The sequence below is a fragment of the Crocuta crocuta genome, unplaced genomic scaffold (assembly GCF_008692635.1).
Source record: "Crocuta crocuta isolate KB4526 unplaced genomic scaffold, BGI_CrCroc_1.0 scaffold26, whole genome shotgun sequence".
In the NCBI taxonomy this organism is placed as follows: domain Eukaryota; kingdom Metazoa; phylum Chordata; class Mammalia; order Carnivora; family Hyaenidae; genus Crocuta; species Crocuta crocuta.
The window spans coordinates 1,659,966-1,673,964 of record NW_027532249.1 but is presented as its reverse complement, the minus strand read 5'-3'; the positions used below and the strand labels follow the sequence as shown (position 1 = coordinate 1,673,964).

At 40.7% G+C, this 13,999-nt stretch overlaps 1 protein-coding gene and 1 pseudogene across 6 annotated transcripts in view; one reads left to right on the top strand and one right to left on the bottom strand.

The window, feature by feature from the left end:
• MPPE1 (metallophosphoesterase 1) overlaps positions 1-13,999 on the bottom strand; it is a 52,887-nt gene that overhangs the window by 22,546 nt on the left and 16,342 nt on the right. The gene's annotated exons all lie outside the window — the stretch shown is intronic.
• On the top strand, positions 12,759-13,217 carry LOC144243179 (large ribosomal subunit protein uL23 pseudogene; annotated as a pseudogene).

The following is a 13,999-nucleotide window of genomic DNA, read 5'->3' as shown; positions in this document are numbered from 1 at the left end:
GACGGGGGGGGCGGCGGGGTGTGGGGGGGGGGGCGGGCAGCAGGGAGAGGAGGAGATATAAGTATACAAATAGCAAAAAAGCAAATCAAACACAAAAGCAGAATGAGAGCTCACTAACAATTTTATAAATGAGAGAATTGCTTGAATGTAAATTACTATTCTCAGTTTATCTGGTCTATCAATCTTGATTTGACACATTGAGTTCTTGCTCAAGATGGTGAAAGAACTTAAAGGAGCCATTCCCTACTTCAGTTATCCATTTACAACTTAGATATAGTTCTCTAACCATTGCAATTTTTTTCTTAAAGAAAACATCCTCTCAGGGATGGAAACATTTTCCCTTCCTGTATTGTAGGTTCTTTCGTTGGTCTAATTAAATTGATAAGAACAGATTAACAGGTAAAAAACAAATGAATTTCAGGGCGCCTGGCTGGCTCAGTCAGTAGAACATGTGACTTGATGCAGGGTCATGAGTTCAGGCCTCACACTGGGCGTGGAGCCTACTTACACATACATACACACACACACACACACACACACACATTTTGTACCACTAAATAACAAAAATTCAACTGAGGAAATTTTAAAGATCTAATTGGCTTTATTAATCAATTCATGAATCAACATCCCATCTAGCAAGGAGAGGAGAGCTCCAAAGGGCTACAGAAAGGGAAAGATTTTAAAGCACAAAGAAATTATGAACAGGAAAAAAAAATTATTTCAAGTGAGGTCACCTACATTTGGGGACAAAAAGGTCTTATTAGGTGAGGTACTTCATCTTCCTTTGGGGGACGGAGCAGGCCTATGTGACACATTACCTTATTGGTGCCAACCAGAAAACTGCTCAATTAAGACTGCATTTCTGGGGGGGCAGGGGTTGCAGCCACAATTAGATTAGGTAGTAAGCCCTGGTTTAGCGACGTGATCTAGCACAAGCAACTCCAATTTGGGCTTGTTTCTTTTTAACAGTATGTACAAGAGCCCCATAAAAATACAAGATCCAGCGGCACCTGGGTGGCCTAGTCAGTTAAACATCCGACTCTTGATCTCAGGTCAGGTCTTGATCTCAGGTTCATAAGTTCAAGCCCCACGTTGGGCTCCATGCTGGGCATGAAGCCTACTTAAAAATAAGAAATATATATATATTCCAAAGCGCAGTCAGCAGCCAGGTTACTGAGGCTTATGTAGCATCCTGAACTAAGGGAAGAGGTAGGGGTCTGGGGTTGCAAAGGGAAGGCAGGCCATTCACAGGAAGGCAAGAGGAGATGTTTAGAAAACAAGAGTTGGCCTGTTATATACATAAATTTCTTAGGTAAAAAGTTAATAACTCTCTCCCTGGTTCAGGCCCCCTTTCCAATGTAAGTTTAGGCAATTGAGGAGGCAGTAAAGAGCTTTTCCTGAATCTCATAGGTTTCGATTGCCTGTAGCTCAAAACAATCTTTATGCCAAAGAGACATTTTGAGGTGGCAAAATCTGCTCCCCTTTGGGGTTCTGTTTTAGATAATAACATCTAAGGTCAAAAACAACAATAACCTGGTCTATTTTTCCGATCCTCCAAGTAGTGCATGCAATGTGATCATAATAAATTACAGAGAACGATGGAGAAAGGGAGTTTTCACATGAGACACCTGCAGCAAAAGATTAAATGATTGACACGGTTTATATCATTGCAGTTTACAAATCACCTTCCTACTTCATCTATCCAATATAATCCCAACTAAATTAGAAAGTCCTTGAGGAGAGAGGCTACGTTTCCTACCTATTCCTATCTAGAATAGCTTGTAAAACAGAATACACAACACATAACTGATTCCCAGTAAAAATACAGCAGTGCCCCCTTATCCATGGAGGATAGATTCCAGAACGCCCAGTGGGTGCTCAAAATGGCAGATAGTTCTGAACTCTCTATATACTGGTTTTTCTTGTGCATACATACCTATGATAAAGTTTAATTTATAAATTAGGCACAGTATGAGATTAACAGCAACAGCTAATAATAGAATAGAACAATTATAATGGTATACTGTAATAAAAGTTATGTGAATGTGGTTTCTCTCAAAATATCTTATTGTACTGTATTCATCTTTCTTCTTATGATGATGTGAGATGATAACATGTCTATATGATGAGATGAAGTGAGGTGAGTAATGTAGGCATGTGATGCAGAATTAAACTACTTTTGACCTTCTGATCATATTTCAGAAGGAGGATTGTCTGCTTCCAAACCATGGTTGCCCACAGGTAACTGAAAGCAAAACTCAGATGAGGGGGGTGACTACCGTATGTTGGATAAATTGAAAATATTCAGATATTTTCAGTTATAGTCAGAGATCCTAGTTTAGGGATCTTTAATCACTTTTAAGGAAAATTGCTTTTAAGCAGCTTGGTTAGTGCTTTCCTGGGAGGATTACTCTGATTTGTTCTGCACTGATATGTTTATTTCAAGTCAGAGTCCAGAGTGCAAATTATTAAGACTGATTCATTAAAATTTCCCTTTCTTTTTTTTTTTTTTTTTTTAACATGAATCAAAGGCCAATTATCTATTAGGTGTGGCGGACTGAGTAACTAGATAACAAAACCAAAACCCATGGACAATGCTTGGGACAAAATTAGTTGACAAGGTATCCCCACAAACCCAAAAATATAAAGGCAGTGAGGATGAACCCACAGAATAACTTCAAGATTTGGTGCTGTCAGAGTATGTGTGGGAAGAAACAGGGGAACAATAAAACTTCTAATGGACCTGAAGACAGAGGAACGTGGGGCACCTGGGTGGCTCAGTCATTTAGCTGTCTGACTTCAGCTCAGGTCATGATCTCATGGTTCATAGGTTTGAGCCCCACATTGGTCTCTGTGCTGATAGCCCAGAGCCTGGAGTCTGCTTTGGATTCTCTCCCTGTCTCTCTGCCCCTCCCCCACTCACTCTCTGTCTCTCTGTCTCTCTCTCAAAAATAGATAAACATTAAAAAAAAAAAAAAAGATAGAGGAACCCTGAAACAGCATTGAGTTTCTCCAATGGAGAGAACATCATCGAAAAACAGGAAGGTCATCCATCCAAGAGCAGTAAATGCAAGGAACCCACAGATAGACTGAAGGGCTAGAACAATCCTTCCTTCCCCACAGGGATAAGGATAAGACCCCACACAGAGTGGAAACTCCCAGGATGCAATAAGAATTTTGCCGGACATGGACAAGAGAAATGTGGGAAAGATAAAACACAGAGAAAAGTGGGAAAGGAGAAATTTCAGAAGACAAGCTTGCATATTTGAGCACACTTACAAAGAACAGAAGGCGTTGTTAAGTGAACTGGCAAAAGCACTTCAGAATTCTGCTCCTTCTGGAGGCCCAGGAGAAATAAATTCAAGTAAGAATGTGCATTAGAAAAGAATCATGGTTGGGGCACCTGGATGGCTCAGTTGGTTAAGCTGCTTAAGCTTAAGTGTCTGACTCTTGACTTTGGCTTGGGTCATGATCTCACTATTTGTGAGTTTGAGCCCCACATCAGGCTCTGCATCTGACAGTGCAGAGCCTGCTTGGGGGTCTCTCTCTCCCCTCTCTCTCTGCACCTACCCCGCTTGCCCTCTCTCTCCCAAAATAAATAAACGTAAAAAAATTTTTTTAAGAATCATGGTTGAAAACTATCAGAGTTCTTGTCAGAAGAAAACTGAGCAAGAAGTAGAATGACATTTCTACAGACAACGAAAGTGAACCACAAGGACACACCCACAAAACACAACCAAGCCAGAGTCTGTGATTTCAAAACAAGCTAAAGGCATCAAGAAAATGAGGGAAGATTAAATCAGAACTAGGGAAACTCAGAAATGAAGTAGCAACTCAGGAAAGAATTGGAAATAAGACAAGAAAAATGAAGAAATAGAAACTAAATGAGAGGAAACAAACAATGACCTTAAAATCAACAAGAAATGAGGAAAGGTGGGACACCTGGGTGGCTCAGTAAGTTAAGCATCTGCGGCCCGTCATGATTTTGCTGCTCTTGGGTTCGAGCCCCACAAAGGGCTTTGTGCTGACAGCTCAGAGCCTGGAGCCTGCTTCAGATTCTGTGTCTCCCTCTCTCTGCCCCTCCCCCATTTGCACCCTATCTCTCAAAAATGAAAAAATGTTAAAAAAAAAAAAAAAGGAAATGAGGAAAGGCAAAATGAGCTTTAAAGAATATGACAAATATGGAGGATAGGCAAGAATATCTTACAGATAATAGGAGTCCTTAAAGAAAAAGTAATAGCAGAGAACAGTTCTAAAACCTGTGATTCAAGAAGGCTTTTCTGAAATAAAAAATGCACATATTCAAAGCATATTGAAAGTACACCCTAGGGGCGCCTGGATGGCTCAGTCGGTTAGACTTCGGCTCGGGTCATGATCTCACGGTTCGTGGGTTCGAGCCCCGCGTCAGGCTCTGTGCTGACAGCCAGCTCAGAGCCTGGAGGCTGCTTCGGATTCTGTGTCTCCCTCTCTCTCTGACTCTCCCCTGCTCACAGTCTCTCTCTCTCTCTCTCTCTCTCTCTCAGAAATAAATAAAACATTTTTAAAAAAGTGCACCCTATGTACCTGAGAATATCAATTCAGAATGTTCAGCATTAAGACACATTCCAGTAAGATAATGAGATTTTAAAGAAAAATGCTAAGAAAATATATTTGGGTATCTAGCAAAAAGTGATATATGAGGGGAAAAATTGATATTGTAGGAGCCAAGGGCAGGCGGCCCCAAGATGGGCCACTTTGGGATGAAGATTATTTTGAGTTAAAAAACAATCAAAACCCAGCAGATGCATAACAAAGCTCTTTACTTCCCTCCCCCACAGGTGCCTAAAAAGAATTCAAGGACCTGTTCCTGGAAGGGATCTATCACCATGGATTACTACATTATACTGCCAGGTGTGGTTGACAGGGAGGAACCTAGCAAGACCTGTTTGATCAAGGTCCTCTATGTCCCACATGTCTGAGAGGCTCAGCAAACATTTGTTTACCAAACATTTACTCTTTTCCATTATTCCTGAGGATTGTATGTCTTCCCTCTTAAGTCCCAGACCCCTACCCCATTCTCCTTAGTTTGGGAGACATGCACACCTCATTCCATCTGACCGTCTTCCAACTGACATCTCCGTGTTTATGTGGATTCCCCGTAAGTACGCTACTACATTTGATTCTCTCCTGTGGATCTGTCCCATGTCAATTTGATTCTTAGTCCAGCTGGAAAGACCTTGAAGGGGACAGGAGTTCTTGTTCCCTGACAAGATTATTGCCCGACTTTGACAGAAGGCTTTATGCCCAAAGAAAACAGACTGTACCTACTTCAGATTTCACGAGAAAAGAAAATGTGACCAGGGATTTTATATGCAGCAAATGGAATTTCAAGTGTTAGAGTCATAGACAACTGTTATCCATATGAAGGTATTCAGAGAATTGAATTCCCATGATTTCTTCCAGAAAACAAGCTTCGGACAATCAAAGTGATGAGGGAGAGACATTGATGTAAAGCGTTGATGAACATCGGAGATACAGTTTCTTTTGAACTCAGACCAACTTCTGGTTAAAAGATAGAGTATGGTATGTGATAGCCATGCCCTCTGACAAAATAGATGTAGTACAACTTTTTTTAAAATAGAAGAATAGACAGCACAATGCAAAAACAAATTGCTGTTTTCAGTAAGCATATTGCTAGCAATAGTATTTGTAGTGGTATTCTAACAGCTCTGCATGTATAACAGGGGATAAGGCAACTTTATAACTATGGGTATTCTAATCTATCCAGCCCTGTGCCCCTGACACCAGCACTCTTGGTGTGGAAGAAAGAAGGTACAGGCAGTGGTGTGTTGACGCTGGTTGTGTACACCTGTTCCCAAATCCACGAGCATTGACATCACACTGGTAACATCACTTGAAATGCTGGGGATGTGTACCCTATTGTCAGGGAGGAAGAATATCCTGCCCCCTTCAAAGTCTCTCTAGCTGGACTAAGAATTGAATTGACATGAGACAGGTTAACAGGAGAAAATCAAGTTTAATGTTGTGTGTGCTGGGAATCCACACAGACATGGAAATTCCAAATGAGGTATATATGTCATCCTGAACTAAGGAGAAAGTGGTAAGGGTCTGGGAGTTCTGAGGGAAGGCATGCAATTCACAGGCAATAAAAGAGCAGATGTTCAGCAATTAGATGTTATGTTTGCCCCACCATACACATGGGTCACTCGGATAAAGTTTATCTCTGGTAATAATTCTTATTCTTGGAAAGACACACACACCCCCAACTTAGATTCTTCTATGTAGTTAAGAGAGGGGCAAAAGTTTCTCTTGAGCCCACAGGGCCTCCATCACCTTCAGCTCAAGACAGTCCACAGGCAAAAGGGATACATTTTGGGGGACCTGCCCCAAACCTCTTCCCTGTGGAAACTTGTGAAAGAAACCAGAATATGCCACTTTGGCATAATGATTATTTTGCTCTGAAGGCACTGAGAAACAGCAAACACAGCAAGAGTCTCTACTACCACACCCTGTCTGACTAAAATCACTTCCGTTTGTAAATGGAAATTTCCATTTGTAAAGATGTCCCCTTCTCCTGTACTGGGAAGGGAACTAAGGAGTCACCTGAGACTGCATAACAAACGTTACTAATATACCCCTTGTTTATCATACTTTTCCTAGTCACCTTCCCACAATTTACCAAATCCCCAGTTTCCTCTGTCTAGTGTCTTCCCACAATTATAATCCTTTTTTAAAATGACATATAAGCCTCAGGCCTAACTGCGTCTCTGAGTTTTTACTTCTTTGTGGAGAAGGCGCTGCGTGCATGCAAAATAAATCTTTTCTCCTGTTTATCTGTCTCCTAGCTTTAATTCACAGGTCTTAGTCACAGAACCTCAGAGTAGAGGAAAAGATGGGTTTGTTTTTTATTCTCCTCTAGAGCTTTGACTATCACAAAAGGACAGGTTTTTTACAGGTTTTAGCCAAGAACTCAGGATATCTGACAAAGCTGGCAAAAAGTAAAAATTCATACCAAGTCAGCCTCACAGATTTCTGATCCAATGAGAACAGCAAGAGCCTCTCCTTAGCTACATGTAGATTAGCAGGAAGAAACACTTGGAAGAACTAGTTCTTTGGGTATTACTCTTGGGTGACTCTCGGTTTTGAGTACTCATTGGTTATTGATCCTTGCTCTCCCAAGGACAGCCATTGTTTTCCTTCTGTCCGTTTTGTGTCAGGTTGTCAGACCTGCATCTGAAGACAGCCAACTTTAAGGTTGGGGAGCCCCAAGACCTTGTTGTTGATGACACAGAGATGTGGGGTACACTCCACTGTTGCTGATATCCTACTGACTATTGCCAGCCATTAGGAAGCTCACTTAAGTCTTTCTTTTTTAACTTTTTAAATGTTTATTTACTTTTGAGAGAGACAGCATGAGCAGTGGAGGAGCAGAGAGAGAGGGAGACACAGAGTCCAAATCACGTTCTAGGCTCTGAGCTGTCAGCATGAACCAGACGTGAGGCTCAAACCCATGAACCGAAAGATCATGACCTGAGCCGAAGTCGGACACTTAACTGACTGAGCCACCCAAGCTCCCCAAGTGTTTCTTCTGGCTGCCTTTGGGAGTAGCTCTAAATAATAGTGGCTGCATCTTTTGCACCTACTTTGGAAATCCTCTTGCATCCCTGGTTAAGCTATAAAAAGGTTTATTGACTTTCATCTTGAGTCACATTTGTAATAGGTACACCTTTGGAAAGAAACAAAGTAGGAGGGTCAATACTGCCAGGAAAATTCACTGTTTGTCTTCACCAAACATGATAATGATATATTTGAAAGAATTTTTTAAAAGAGTTTGTGGTCAGAAGTTGCCCAATTGGAGGCCAGTATTCAGGGCCCAAGATGAGCTGTTTTTAAGGCCTCCTCACCTATGAATAACTGGGCTAACATGGAACTATGTACTCAGAGGGAAAGAAAACAAACTCTAGCCTTTGTAGAATGACTTAAAAACATCCCAAAGGCACATAGCTATAAATCCAGAATTTAGGAATCTCAGATTTTCATCTTAGTTGGAAATCTTTCTGAAATAAAGAAACAAATTCAAAACAATGTAGTTGGATGAGACTCGGTCCCTTGATATTATCATTGAGGTGACCTAATTCTCTGAGGAATTAAAAACAACTGACCTTATCCTATTAATCGAATCTTTACAAAGACAGAAGGTGACACCCCAGAAGGAATTCAAAGCCCAGGCATCCTTCTTACCAATTCCCACATCTCCCTTGTTCATCTGAAGACTCTTGCAGATACTGTAAAAAGTCAGGACATTGGAAATGGAACTGTTCTGCGCTGAAGGGGGAAGAAGGGAACTTTCTAAGTAGTAATTATCCCAAACCTCTGATAACAGGAACTGTTGTTTCAAGAAGCCGAGAGCCCTCTCTGAAATGGAAGCTTCTAAGGACGTAACTCCTGGTCCCCCAGCTGAAGGGCAGCTTACTCTAACTTCCTGAAAATGAACTGGATGCTTTATCTACTCAGATGAGCTTTTGAAATCCTCAGACCATCTGTTGGTGTTTCCAAAAGAACTCTTGCCCAAAATTCAGCCCACAGCCTCTATCATTGCATATCAGGGCAAATGAAAGTCTTAAAAGTCTCCTCCACACAGAGAACTCTAGATGCTGGCGAGGATGTGGAGAAACGGGCACCCTCCTACACTGTTGGTGGGAATGTAAACTGGTACAGCCCCTCTGGAAAACAGTGTGGAGGTTCCTCAGGAAACTAACACTAGAACTCCCCTATGACCCAGCAATAGCACTGCTAGGAATTTACCCAAGGGATACAGAAATGCTGATGCATAGGAGCACATGTACCCCAATGTTCATAGCAGCACTCTCCACAATAGCTAAAACATGGAAAGAGCCTAAGTGTCCATCAACAGATGAATGGATCAAGAAGATGTGGTTTATCTATACCATGGAATACTACATGGCAATGAGAAACAATGAAATCTGGCCATGTGTAGCAACATGGATGGACCTTGAGGGTGTTATGCTGAGCGAAATAAGTCAGGCAGAGAAGGACAAATATCATATGTTTGCACGTATAGGAGGATTAGGAGGAACTTGACGGAGGAACAAGGGGGAGAAGAAGGGCGGAAATGGTGGGGGAAAGGGAGAGAAGCAAACCATGAGAGACTCTTGAATGCTGACAAAAACTGAGGACTGATGCATGTGGGGGGAGGGGGGATGGGCATGGAGGAGGACACTTGTGGGGATGAGCACTGAGTGTTATGTGGAAACTAATTTGACAATAAACTATTAAAAAAAAAAAGTCTCCTCCACAAATATTGGTAAAAAGCTTTAGCCTTCATTGCACAGGTAGCCTAAATCTGTTCCACCTGCCAGAAACACAATTTGGATCCAGCCATTTTATATAAACTTGTGGGGTGTGAATTCTATGTTGGCCTGACTCGTGGTTAAAATTTTAGGATGAGAGCTTTAAGATTCTTGTGTCTGTCTGCATGTTTGTGTCTACGTATGTATGATATGTGTATGTGGCATTTTCTCCCTCCAGATGGTATTGCCAGAATTAATCTAAAATTCCATATAAGAGAGCAACTTTAATTGGCTTAGAAAAACACAAGCACTTACACAAATTAGATATTCCTAAAACTTTCAGGAAAATAGGAACTAATCCAAGTAGCTTTCAAGTTCACAGGATCTGGAATAATCTTTGGAAAGTAAGGCTAATTTAATATTGCTGGCTTAATAAAAGCAGGTATGTCTTCAGAATTGTCAGCATTTAGGATAATGCAGACACGCGTTTTTATTCCACCTGGGTTTACTACTCAAATAAGCTTAAGTTATTTCTACTAGATATTTAAGATTGTTGAATTAATTAAAAAAGGAGGCCAGTACATTGAAGTGGCTCTAATGCTCTTGGAAGCTTACTGAAGCCAACTAAAACCGAGGTCTATAAATACCTCAAGGTTGTGAAATTGAAACCGAAGGAGAACCACGCACAAACAGCCAACTGGACTTTAAGCTATAGACAATCAGTAATTGTCTGGCTCGGTTTTCACACCTTCTCTGAGTCTTTGCCCAGACTCCTGTCCATAGAGTGCTTTCTAACCACTTCCAGTTTTATGTTGCCCCATCTGAATACACTTTTGCTCAAATAAACTCTTTTCTTTTTTTTTTTTTTTTTTTTATTGAGGTGGAGTCATCACACAACATTACAGTAGTTTCAGGTATACAACATAGTGATTCAACAGCTCTATATACATTATGCTATACTCACTGCAAGTGTAGCTACCGTCTTTCACCATACAGCACATTACAGTACCACTGGCTATACTCCCTACACTGTCCCTTTTATTCTCATTATGTATTCATTCCATACATGGAACCCAGTACCTCCCACACCCCTTCAAACATGCTACCCATGCTCCACCTCCTTCCCTCTGGCAACCATCAGTTTGTTCTCTGAATTTATGGATCTGTTTCTGCTTTTTATATTTGTTTTTTAGATTCCACATATAAGGGGAATCATACAGTGTGTGTCTTTCTCTGACTTATTTCACCTAGCATAATGTCCTCTGGGTCTATCCATGTTGTTGCAAATGGCAAGATCTCATTCTTTTTTTACACAGCTGAATAATATTCCATTGGAACCATATGCCACATCTACTTTATCCATTCATCTGTTGATGGACACAGGTTGCTTCCATATCAAATAAACTCTTAAAACTTTTTAATATGCCTAACTTCATCTTTTAACAAGATCATAAAATTATAATTTATCCTGAGGAGAAAAAATATAACAAAATTAATTGTCTGATGTATGTCAAACACACCAGTTAAAAAAAGAAGAAAGTCATATGTTTAACTTTTAGGTTCTTTACTTCTGTGATCTTTGATACTTGCCAAACATGCATATGTTACAAAATTTGTCAACAACAAAATTATGTAAGATGCTGGCTAACTTACTAATGTCTCATACAATTTTCATGAGCAGTCTAAACATGATCGTTAGGAACATATGAATGAAATAGATGTAAGTGGTATAAAAGTTTATAAATGAATCTTTCAACAATAATTCTGTTTGATAATATATCTGCTTAAAAATAACTTCCAAACTCTTTTTGGTAACTTAAAACCTTAGAGTTATACTAGGTTAAGTTAAATGATAGACATTTGTTGAGTATTTAGATCATTTCTAAATAAGATAAAAAATGGAAATATTGATTATTAAACACAGGTCAATTTTATCTACTTCTGGCTTCTTACTCTTGCAGAGAAACTAAAGATATTTGGGTCTGTTAATAAACATGATCTCTTGCCACATTGAAATTTGTGCTATAAAGTAACATATCCCTTTAAAACTGGTGTTTTGGCTTGGTCTCAGTCTATTGAGGGAGAGCCTTTTGGCTAGAAAAGCCTGGCACACATGTGGGGTGTCCTGCTTGTGCGACGCCCCCTCCCCCCCAACAGACGTCTCCCCTTTTAGAGCCAATGTCATGGCTGGGCCAGCTCCTGTGGTTGTTACCATGACTGTGAGACTCACCTCAGCAACAACCATGAGAGAACTGTGAGAAAACAAGATTTATTACTCCAAGTCGTGGAAAGCACACACCATGCCTGGGGCCACACAGCAGGACTGGAGGTGGGTGAAGGAGAGAGAGCGAGCATGAAACTGAGGTTCTTCGTTTATTAGGGTTGGGACACTTCATCTTAAAAAATGAAAGGGATTTCCAAAACTTTAGTACAGAAGCTGATAAGCTCATGAAACTGATAACCCAACAGCAAGCAAAACAAGTCAGAAAAGCATGGGACTCTTGATCTGGGGTCATGAGTTCAAACTGCACGTTGGGGGTAGAGATCACTTAAATAAAAACTTTAAAAAAATAATTAACATGGAACTGAATAAACTATAAAAAATGATTATGATTTCTTTCATGACTTTGCTCAGGATATTGCTGATTTTTTAATGTTTTATTTTCCAGATTCAAGGAAACTTTTTCTCTTTTCTCTTGAACTATCTATAACTTATAGCAATTTGGTACATTATGTTTTTTTAAACAGAAGGAAGGGGCATCTGGGTGGATGAGTCAGTTAAGTGTCCAACATTTGGTTTCAGCTCAGGTTATGATCTCATGATTTGTGAGTTCAAGCCCATGCGTTGGGCTCTGCGCAGACAGCACAGAGCCTGCTTGGGATTCTCCCTCCCACCGTCTGCCACTTCCCCCCACCCCATTCTCTCAAAATAAATAAACTTTTAAAAAAATTTCAAACTGAAACAAAACATTCCTTTTTCCTACCTGACACGTCCGGAATTCAGAAACTCTTATGGAATATTCTTATTTTATGATAATATAGTTATTTGCAGAAATTCAATAAATCTGTCTCCTAACAGGGTGCAACTGGAAAGAGTGGATATATTACAAAGGCTTTGACTGGAATGTCATATTTGAGAATGATGTGCATAGAATCAGATATTCCAGACAGTCTTAGGGAACTGAGATTGACTTCATGAAGCCAATGTTTACAAAGATCCTTGGAAAAACTGGTCTGGAACCTGCTTTATACGGTTCCTTGTCTCATAGGTGAGTAAAGAAAGTCACTTTCTGGCAGACCCAGGAAACTCAGGATTTGAGGGGACCCCAAGAAAAGAGATTCACCCAAAACTATAGGTATTATAGGAAAAGTCTGATGATGAGTTCTTAACTTGGCTTCTTAGCCTCCAGGTCCTTTTAAAAGTCTAACCTGAGCCCTTTCACGAAGATGGTGCCAAAGGCGAAGAAGGAAGCCCCTGCCCCTCTCAAAGCCAAAGCCAAAGCAAAGGCCAAGAAAGCAGTGCTGAAAGGCGTCCATAGTCATAAAAAAAAAAAAAAGATCCGCATGTCACCTACATTCTGACGGCCCAAGACACTGCATCTCCAAAGGCAGCCCAAATATCCTTGAAAGAGCACCCCCAGGAGAAACAAGCTTGACCACTATGCCATCATCAAGTACCTGCTGACGACTTAGTCAGCCATGAAGAAAATAGAAGACAACACTCTTGTGTTCATTGTGGATGTCAGGGCCAACAAGCACCAGATCAAACAGACTGTGAAGCTCTATGACATTGACATAGCCAAGGTCAATACTCTGATCAGGCCCAATGGAGAAAAGAAAGTATACGTTCGACTGGTTCCTGACTATAATGCTTTGGATGTTGCCAAAAAAATTGGGATCATCTAAACTGAGTCCAGCTGGCTACATCTAAATATAACTTTTTTCACCATTAAAAAAAAAAAGTCTAATCTGAGATTCCTCATGGAATTTCCAGCAAAACAAACTTTAGAAGATCTGTAAGATCAATTACTATTCTCGCTGTGCTTACATAAATAATCAAACTACGTTTAACGAGACGAGACTTCTTTTGCCACCAGAGTTGCTCTGATTATCTTTGATAGAAATGGGGGTGATTGTCATGAGAAATTTTATATAACCTGCCCTTGTGGGCGTTCATGGTCTCTAAGCTACTTTCACTCCTTTATAAACTGAATGCTGCCATTTTATGCATTTTCTCAGTAATTAAAATTTCCTTTTATTTTTTCCTCTCACCCTCCTGATTTGGTGCCCTGAGAAAAAACCTGACTGCCCAGATCCTAACTGGGGCCATCTAAAGAAGCCCTATGAGGGGTGCCTGGGTGGCTTAGTCGGTTAAGCATCCGACTTTCGCTTAGGTCATGGTCTCGTGGTTCGTGGGTTCGAGCCCCGTGTCGGGCTCTGTGCTGACTGCCAGCTCAGAGCCTGGAGCCTGTTTCAGTCTGTGACTCCCTCTCTCTCTGACCCTCCCCTGCTCACGCTGTCTCTCTCTCTCTCCTAGAAATAAATAAAACATTAAAAAAAAAAAAGTTTTGTTAAAGAAGCCCTGTGAGCTGAAGCTGAATGCGTCTGTGTTCTGCCAGAGATAATCATGGCGGTGACACTGATGTATGTGCCTTCACAGGAGACACTCACACCGCAAACCAGGAAAC